We start from the raw sequence: 10,499 nt of genomic DNA on the forward strand, positions 1-10,499 counted from the left end.
TATCAGTTAGTATCAGTTACTATAGGCAGAGAGAAGCCTGAGAGACGCCACGGCCAGGTTTTACGTGATCCGCGAAAGCGATACGCCACCTGTGGACCTAAAATGTGGACATTGGAACTACGTAGCCATGTGCACAATTTTTGGTTTCGTTCCGTGCTATGTCCACGAAAGATCGATAATACAGAGTAATGTGCACATTGATGTATATATAATGTACATAAAATAAATTTTTAGTCTAAACACATGCACATTCATTATTTATTTTTATGTTAAAGCTTTATTTGTAATAAATTGTAAATAAGAACAAAAGTATCAAACGTTGAAGCAATCAGGCACAGATTTAATCAAATAATGCTTTTATTAATTAATTTTTTGTTAAGTATAGTTAAAAATTATCTGATTTATGTCGTGTTTGATGTCATTTTAATCGCAAAATTCTTATTAATTCATAAAAATTATTTTCAAACCGATAAAATGCGAAATAAAGGTTTTACTTTTCACTTTATAAAATGTTTACATTCGTGACTTGAGGGATGGGGAAGTCCATTGTAAAAGAGTTCGGAACTCTTCTTTGATGATAGGTCATCTCGCTCGCTCTTCACTCGCGGTCTCACTCACGATTCTTCGGCCAGCTTAGACGATAGCAGGAGCGAGCGAGACGATGATGAGTGCGAGCGAGACAATAGCAGGAGCGAGCGAGACGATGATGGGAGCGAGCGAGAGGGAAATAGCAGCGTACAATGAATAGCCAGATCCTCGAGCTTCTTTGCACGCTACTATTTTTATCTCACTTGCTCTTATGATTGTTTCACTCACTCACTCTTATGCTCATCTCGCTCGCTGTCAAGCCCGTCGCTGGCAAGCGGCTGGTGAGAAGACAGTTCATGATAGATAGATAAATGTGATGATAGATAAATTTTTTTAAAGAATATATATTGTATGAGTTAATTATTTTAGAGTTATATATATATAAATTTTTGTTATAGATATTTTTTTTATTTGTTTATGTAATTCTTCGATAATTAATCAAAGGAGTTTGAAATTAAATATTAGGAGTTTTAACTTTATTAATATTAATTATAATGTTTTATTTTTTACCATGAATAAAATCTTTGATAAATATTATAAGATTGCACTCTTTAAATAAAATATTTTTTAAATTTTTATTAATTATTTTATTTTACTAACATTATTAGGATCGCAATCCATTCCATAATATCCATTTTCTTACATATTTTTAAGACAAGTTTTTTTAAGACAAGTATTTTTAAGACAGTCTTATCTTTAATACATTTTATTTACTCATCTATATCTCTTACTATATCTCATCATTTTTCATTATCAAATACTGACATAATAATATTTATTGTTTACATTAATTTTTTATCACCAATACATTTAGATAACAATTTTACTAATAATAGTTAATATCGAAGAATATATTTTAAAAACAATGTGGAAATAATAATTTTCTATTAGCTCTTATTTAATTTATTGAATGTCTGTCTTAACACAATTTTTTATTATTATTATTATTACCATATAATTTAAAAAGACTAAGTAATTTTTTAATATAAATTTATGAATTTATTATAAAACATATCCACAGTAATAATTTCGTTTCAAAATAATTAAAGTCCAAAAAACATTAACATATTAAACTATTCAAATACCTCAATAAATATTCATCTTATACCTTCAAAAAATAGTTATTTCATATTCCACCATAACAATTAATGCTAATCTTCTAAAATATATTCAAAATTAAAAGCTGAAACAAATTCTGCCAAATAAATTCTAATTTAAAACATCAAAAATATGTACTATTAATAATATCAATACTATATAAATACTAAATATCTATCAGAAAGAAAGAAAAGGAATCAAAATAAGGATATATTGGATACAGATCAGAGGTTCCGAAATAATAATACAAATACCCAGCTTGGCAAAAAAAATGATTTTTAAAGAAATTGCGCTACTTAGAATATAATCAGAAGAAATAAAAAACTTAATAAATTTTTTTTGCGAAGCCGGGCATTAGTCTCATGTAAAGTTTGTGGACAAAATGTTTATTTAGTTTACTGTAACATTAACATGTTTTCATTTATGCTGTAATATGAAAATTTATATTATTTGGAAAGAACATTTTTTTTAAACAAGAAGGCCATTGTTTTACATGTATGTACACATATTTATTTATATTGAGCAGAATTAAACTTTTGAACGTAGAACTTATTTTCAAAAAATGTTTGAAAGGATAAAAATGATGTTTTAATATAAAAAAGAAATTTTATTTATTTTTACTTATATTGCCGTTAATGAGCATGACGTAAAGACCGCAATCACAGTTGAAATAATTGCATAAATCGTAGACTAGCAGGTCTTATCACGGGGATTAATCTACGAGTCGTAGGTATGGTCCTTCTTCTAAACTGTAAAGTATCATGTTATATTTCTTGTTACGTCTTTGATACGAAATAAGATGCTATATGTAATAATGATCTCAGGACGTCTGTTAATTATTGCGATGTGATTTATTAAATAATCACAATCTTACTTGATTAGCCATTTTGGTATTCTGTGTATATCTAGTGTGTATGATACGCATGTGTACCTTATTTTTTAGATATGTACAGAATACCAAAGTGGCTAATCAAGTATTATTGTGCTTACTTAATAAATCATATTACAGAATTAAGCATACTTCCTAAAATCATTATTGCATTTTGCATCTTATTTCGTATCATTGGTAACAAGAAATATAACATGATACTTTACAATTTCGTAGCATGACCATACTTAAGACTCATTGATTAATTCCCGTGATAAGACCTGCTAGTCTACGATTTATGCAATTATTTCAACTGTGATTGCGGTCTTTACGTCATGCTCATTAACGGCAATATAAGTAAAAATAAATAAAATTTCTTTTTTATATTAAAACATCATTTTTATCCTTTCAAACATTTTTTGAAAATAAGTTCTACGTTCAAAAGTTTAATTCTGCTCAATATAAATAAATATGTGTACATACATGTAAAACAATGGCCTTCTTGTTTAAAAAAAATGTTCTTTCCAAATAATATAAATTTTCATATTACAGCATAAATGAAAACATGTTAATGTTACAGTAAACTAAATAAACATTTTGTCCACAAACTTTACATGAGACTAATGCCCGGCTTCGCAAAAAAAATTTATTAAGTTTTTTATTTCTTCTGATTATATTCTAAGTAGCGCAATTTCTTTAAAAATCATTTTTTTGCCAAGCTGGGTATTTGTATTATTATTTCGGAACCTCTGATCTGTATCCAATATATCCTTATTTTGATTCCTTTTCTTTCTTTCTGATAGATATTTAGTATTTATATATAGTATTGATATTATTAATAGTACATATTTTTGATGTTTTAAATTAGAATTTATTTGGCAGAATTTGTTTCAGCTTTTAATTTTGAATATATTTTAGAAGATTAGCATTAATTGTTATGGTGGAATATGAAATAACTATTTTTTGAAGGTATAAGATGAATATTTATTGAGGTATTTGAATAGTTTAATATGTTAATGTTTTTTGGACTTTAATTATTTTGAAACGAAATTATTACTGTGGATATGTTTTATAATAAATTCATAAATTTATATTAAAAAATTACTTAGTCTTTTTAAATTATATGGTAATAATAATAATAATAAAAAATTGTGTTAAGACAGACATTCAATAAATTAAATAAGAGCTAATAGAAAATTATTATTTCCACATTGTTTTTAAAATATATTCTTCGATATTAACTATTATTAGTAAAATTGTTATCTAAATGTATTGGTGATAAAAAATTAATGTAAACAATAAATATTATTATGTCAGTATTTGATAATGAAAAATGATGAGATATAGTAAGAGATATAGATGAGTAAATAAAATGTATTAAAGATAAGACTGTCTTAAAAATACTTGTCTTAAAAAAACTTGTCTTAAAAATATGTAAGAAAATGGATATTATGGAATGGATTGCGATCCTAATAATGTTAGTAAAATAAAATAATTAATAAAAATTTAAAAAATATTTTATTTAAAGAGTGCAATCTTATAATATTTATCAAAGATTTTATTCATGGTAAAAAATAAAACATTATAATTAATATTAATAAAGTTAAAACTCCTAATATTTAATTTCAAACTCCTTTGATTAATTATCGAAGAATTACATAAACAAATAAAAAAAATATCTATAACAAAAATTTATATATATATAACTCTAAAATAATTAACTCATACAATATATATTCTTTAAAAAAATTTATCTATCATCACATTTATCTATCTATCATGAACTGTCTTCTCACCAGCCGCTTGCCAGCGACGGGCTTGACAGCGAGCGAGATGAGCATAAGAGTGAGTGAGTGAAACAATCATAAGAGCAAGTGAGATAAAAATAGTAGCGTGCAAAGAAGCTCGAGGATCTGGCTATTCATTGTACGCTGCTATTTCCCTCTCGCTCGCTCCCATCATCGTCTCGCTCGCTCCTGCTATTGTCTCGCTCGCACTCATCATCGTCTCGCTCGCTCCTGCTATCGTCTAAGCTGGCCGAAGAATCGTGAGTGAGACCGCGAGTGAAGAGCGAGCGAGATGACCTATCATCAAAGAAGAGTTCCGAACTCTTTTACAATGGACTTCCCCATCCCTCAAGTCACGAATGTAAACATTTTATAAAGTGAAAAGTAAAACCTTTATTTCGCATTTTATCGGTTTGAAAATAATTTTTATGAATTAATAAGAATTTTGCGATTAAAATGACATCAAACACGACATAAATCAGATAATTTTTAACTATACTTAACAAAAAATTAATTAATAAAAGCATTATTTGATTAAATCTGTGCCTGATTGCTTCAACGTTTGATACTTTTGTTCTTATTTACAATTTATTACAAATAAAGCTTTAACATAAAAATAAATAATGAATGTGCATGTGTTTAGACTAAAAATTTATTTTATGTACATTATATATACATCAATGTGCACATTACTCTGTATTATCGATCTTTCGTGGACATAGCACGGAACGAAACCAAAAATTGTGCACATGGCTACGTAGTTCCAATGTCCACATTTTAGGTCCACAGGTGGCGTATCGCTTTCGCGGATCACGTAAAACCTGGCCGTGGCGTCTCTCAGGCTTCTCTCTGCTATAGGTTTGTTCGTGTCGCATGCAGCAATATGCTCCTACCATAGACATAGGAATAAGGAGACGGAGTGTAAGCCGCGGGGAATGAAGCCGCTTTCGGGGAGCGGGAACTACGGTCACATGGTACTTTGGTGCCACATATAAGCCGAGAGCACAAGCTTTTACATAAAGCATAACGCATAAGCATAAGGAAATTGATTGGTCTATATATAAGCATAAGCAAATGCATAAGGAAATGGACCAATCAATTTCCTTATGCTTATGCGTTATGCTTTATGCAAAAGTCTGTGCTCCGGCCATTATGCTATAACCATGGACATAGGAATATAGGGACGGAGCGTAAACTTGGTTGATAGACGAGGGGAGTGAAGCCAAAATGCGGGGGGGTCCGCCATGATACTGTGCCTGAATCTGATTGGTTATCGTTATACGTATGCTGTTGTTATTATACACTAGGTCAGTGCTCGGAATTAGTCTGAACATTTCAGTCGATTTCCGTGATATACGCCTCCTTCCTCTCTCTTACCCGCCGCCGCAGCCGCTAGTCGCCGCCGAGCGTTAGGAGCGGCACTATCCGATTATAAGCGGGTTCTTCTCCCTATTTATTAAAATTTAAAAAAATTTATTGAAATTTATTAAAAATAAATTTTTTATTTTTAAATTTATTTTTAATAAATAAATTTTAATAAATTTTTTTAAATTTTAATAAATAGGGAGAAGAACCCATTCATAATCGGATAGTGCCGCTCCTAACGCTCGGCGGCGCTGGCCCTGGCGGCTGCGGTGCGCGCGGTAAGGAGAGGAGAGGAGGCGTATACCACGGAAATCGGCTGAAATGTTCAGACTAATTCCGAGCACTGCACTAGGTAATGCATTTCGTCTAAGTCGAGTTATCAAACATGTTCTGTCAAAGAATTTCTCTTCAAAGTGGACAGAGCAAATACGAGCTGTACTTGGGATAGATGATGAATTTATTTCCAAAATATCTAACCACAATGTACGAGTTTTAGGATCTTTGGGAAAACTAAGAAAAAAAACAATATTTTTAACAACTTATACTTTTAAAATAAAATATATAATATTATTTTAAACATATAATATTAACTTTAATATGAATAAATAATTTCAATACCTGTGAAATGTTATTTTTACATTATTTCTGCTATTACTTTGTTTCCAATTTTGATAGTCGGATCTATTTTTACAAGACTGTACAAAACACTGCACCATTTTTTATATTCACAAAATATATTTAAAATAACAATTTTAATTAATGTTTTTTCTTGATATAACTTCAAATGCTCATTATATCTGCCCAAATTGCATAATATTTTTGCGTCGAATAATGACCAATTGCACTTGCGTCAAATAGTAGCCAATCAAAAATATGCACAGTTTACCTCGTCCCCTTCCTTCAGTGATTTTCCTCTCGCGACGTTACACTCTGACCCTATATTCCTATGTCCATGCACACTGGAAGTCGCACGATACTTACATCGCGCTTGCGCAAACTAATAGCCAATCAAATTTAGGCACACTTTACCTCGTCGCACCGTCCCGCAGTAGCTTCCCCCCCGCAACGATATGCTCGGTCCCTATATTCCTATGTCTATGGCTATAACCACGAAGTAAAAGTAAGGAGACGTAACTACATAGATTGAAAGTGGTCACGAAAAATGTTCCGTGAAGGAGGAGGTTTGCCGAGTGGAATAACTTGCAACATTTCGTCGCCATCTTTAAATTGTCAATGACAGATGAGACCACAGTGAGAGAAAAGGTTATAAGGATTAGAAAAGCATGGAACGTAAGTATGAAATTGAAATAAACAAATAAATTTTTAAAAAATAAAAAAAATGTTACAAATTTTTAAAGAACATAAAGAATATAAAGAATATAAATTTCTTTTTTCTGATCCTTTTTTATCTCCCCTTGAATTGCAACCTTTGACACAACAGGCCATTACTTCAGAATTTATTATATCTATAATAAAAATTAAAAATATTTAAAAATAAAATGCAGTTAAATTATCTTATAAATAAAAAAATGAAAATATTAATATATTGCTAAAAATTATTTATATTAATATTTGGACATACTTAGAAAATATATCTATGCTGATTTATTAATAGATAGATAAATAGATAGATAGATTAAAAGATATTGCTTATAGCGAAATATTAATTGATTTAACATGCAACAATTTTAGGTTATAAAAATTAAAAGTTAATACTACAATAAATTCTAATTTTCTGCAAAACAATTAAAAATAAAATGTTAAATGTTAAACTACATTTACTTTAAAATTTATAATCTTGAAATATATACCTTATATAAATGTTTAATTAAAATTATTTGCATACCACGTTGCATACGAATATTTCACAAGCACAAAGTAAGCTTTTTACTTGCTCTTGCTCTTAGTGCAGTCAGTTCAGTTCATGTTCCTCATGGTACAGCTAAAAAAGAACAGATTTAAGATGGCGACGAAATGTTGCAAGTTATTCCATTCGGCAAACCTCCTCCTTCGTGGAACATTTTTCGTGACCAACTTTTTTCTCTATACGCTATCTAGTTACGTCTCCTTACTTTTACTTCGTGGCTATAACTAATGCCAGAGAGAAGCCTGAGAGCGGTCATCCCCCCGATTTAGCTGCAACCACAATTCAAGACGCCTCTATGTGCACAAAACGTGCACATTGAACTACTAAGCCATGTGCATGATACTTTCCAGTGGGTAACATGCTATGTGCACAATGTTTGGTTCTGTTCCATGCTATGTGCACAATGTTTGGTTCTGTTCTATGCTATGTGCACAAAATGTCGGTAACACAGAGCTAGTAGGGTAACATTGATGTATATTGTAACGTCCCCATATTTTAGCAAGTAGATTTCCACTCGTAAATTTTTGTTTTAAACTTTCTAGTTTATCGCCTCTTGGAATTATCGCTCGCTGTATCAATAGCGCTCGACACATGTCGCCAGAAAGGCGCAACACGAAACCTTTCGCGTAACGTAAACCCCTTGTTGCGTTTCAAAGCGTACGACTGTAAATTATCTGTCGTCGCTCTCAAAACTTAGGTCCGGATATCACCTACGGTTTTATGTTAACCATACCACTCTCAAAACTTAGGTTCGAGTATCGCCTGCAGTTTTATATAAACCATGCCTCGAACATCCGATATTCTAAAGCGAGATTACATCCATGTGCGGTCCTATTGCATAGGACAAACCTTTGTCTCTGAAGATCCAGAGGAGTATAAATACGGGCCCTGCGATGCCGCCGAGTCAGTATTCAATTTTTCAGTAAGCCGTCAATACTCAGTCAGAGAGTCAGTTTCGGTCAAATCGTTAGTCTTCGCATTCGCAATTTCAATTCTGACTCAGTCTTGGTCTAATTCTAATTCCAGTTCTAGTTTCGTCCTAGTTCGGTACGGTTAATTTAAGTTCGGTTTATCAATTTTATATGTTCAATTACTTAATTCGCAAACTGCGCGTTCCATTTCTAGAACATAAGTGCTAATATGTTTGTAAGAATTCTTATCTTATAAGTTCGTTTGAGTGTAATTTCATTTATAAACCAATGTACTCTTATTTTCATTTATAATTACATTTATTTGGTTGCTTTGAGAATTTTATCTTTAATTTCAAATCCTTAAACATTATTCCAATTTAGCGTGCGATCCTTAAATTCCAACGAATAATAAAAGGTAAAGACGTGTCGCGAAATAACCCTAGTGCAGTGATTCCTCGACCGCAAGATAACCAGCAACAATGACGCATCTGAAGATTCATCTCCATACGACTATCAGCCTGCTATTGGAAGATCGATCCTGGAACCGATCGGGCGCCTTACACAGTGTTGCGATATGGGACCGGTTGTATGCGCATGTGCGGCTCTGCGCATGTGCAGTGATGGAGATCCAGTGCCGTTATATGTTATGTGTTGACCGTATGGCGGGACGTTTTGACATGAGAAGGTCTGGTGACTACAAATAAGGTAAGATTTATTTATTTACAAGCATGGAATCTACGGAGCCAGCAGCTAAAAAACCAAGAAGTAAAAAATTTCAATCAATTTCAAAAAATTTAGAAATATTTTTAATGTAGCGGGGTAACGGTGCCTTGTTTAATTTGTATGAGACACTGTACTGACGCCGTATTGTCGCACATGCGCATACAACCGGTCCCATATCGCAACACTGGCCTTACAATTAGATTGAGTTATCACTGGCTTCAGGTACCATACAAGTCGACACCGGTGAGTCCGTTCCAAATTTATTTGCATGGGAAGGTTTAAAGTTAAAATCTGAGCAAGAGAAAATGCCAGATACCGAAGTAACATCTTCGCGCCCAGACTCAAATTGTAATTGTCGTTTCGTGTACTGTATCTTGGATAACGCGTGCTTGAATAGAAATACTGGCACGATATTGTGCCTCAATTGCTATCACGATTTATCAGAACCAACGCGAAATGATTTCGAACACGTCCTCGGACATCATTTGAATATCGGTTCTATAGTTCCATTAGCAAAGTGTCGTGTTTGTGGCCAGAACGTATCTCAACCTTTTCCAGTGCGTCACTGTCTCGCGTGTCTCAATCATTTTATAAGGCTAACAAATCAATTAACTCGAGAAGGACGAAGTGTTGTTAATCTTCCCGATCCTACCAGCGTTCTACTTGGCGGAGGCCCGGGAATACGTACGTTAGTTATAACTAGCTTATTAAATCAACCGTCTGATTAATCGAATTTTAAATAATTGATATGTGTGTGGGGAAACGTTACGCTTGTCGGTCGCCTCGATTGGAATATCTTTATAGGTGCTCCTTAGCTAGTTGCGTTCGTGAAACCAGCTTCGTGAATCCTACGGCAAAAGAGCGTCTTTGCAAAGAATGCATCGCTAGCGAACCGATTGAATATAAAAGTTTATTCGTAGTTTTAAATGATAGGCATTACGCATCCGTCGGGCGTCGCCGCCCAAGATTACATTGCATTATTTGCCATCGCTACCTCGCGTTGATTCAACCGATTTCCGAGTGTCACGAATGCGAAGACAGGTACCTTAATTATATGCAAAATCTCGCTGAAAACGGAGAAAGTTTTTATGATCAGCGAAACCCAATGTTACTCTCTTAAATTTTCGGTCAACATATACTTGATGCATTCTAATGGTATTAAGCGATTCTTTCATTTCAAATTCATGATAATAAAACTTAAATAATTACACGTCAGTCACAATGGTTGATTACTATTTCTTATTACGTTGCTGCATTATTATCATATTCATTTTCTTGTGGTCTTACTCGGA

At 32.3% G+C, this 10,499-nt stretch overlaps 1 protein-coding gene and 1 long non-coding RNA gene across 3 annotated transcripts in view; both read right to left on the reverse strand.

Annotated features, from left to right (window-relative positions):
* Rrp5 (Ribosomal RNA Processing 5) overlaps positions 1-1,793 on the reverse strand; it is a 7,836-nt gene extending 6,043 nt beyond the window's left edge. The window contains exon 1 of the mRNA XM_067347238.1: positions 1-1,793. This exon is cut by the window's left edge and continues 1 nt beyond it. The gene's annotated coding sequence lies outside the window, so the exon portion shown is untranslated.
* Positions 1,794-7,090: 5,297 nt separating this feature from the next.
* On the reverse strand, positions 7,091-9,391 carry LOC136997063 (uncharacterized). 2 transcript variants are annotated; one of them, XR_010887877.1, is made up of 2 exons: positions 7,553-9,391; positions 7,091-7,172 (listed from the first exon to the last, which is right to left on the reverse strand). It is a non-coding gene; the product is annotated as an uncharacterized lncRNA (long non-coding RNA). The 2 variants fall into 2 exon arrangements; XR_010887878.1 differs by having other exon boundaries at positions 7,131-7,172; positions 7,518-9,391.
* Positions 9,392-10,499: the final 1,108 nt, after the last annotated feature.

This window comes from Linepithema humile, chromosome 1 (assembly GCF_040581485.1).
Source record: "Linepithema humile isolate Giens D197 chromosome 1, Lhum_UNIL_v1.0, whole genome shotgun sequence".
Taxonomy (NCBI): Eukaryota; Metazoa; Arthropoda; class Insecta; order Hymenoptera; family Formicidae; genus Linepithema; species Linepithema humile.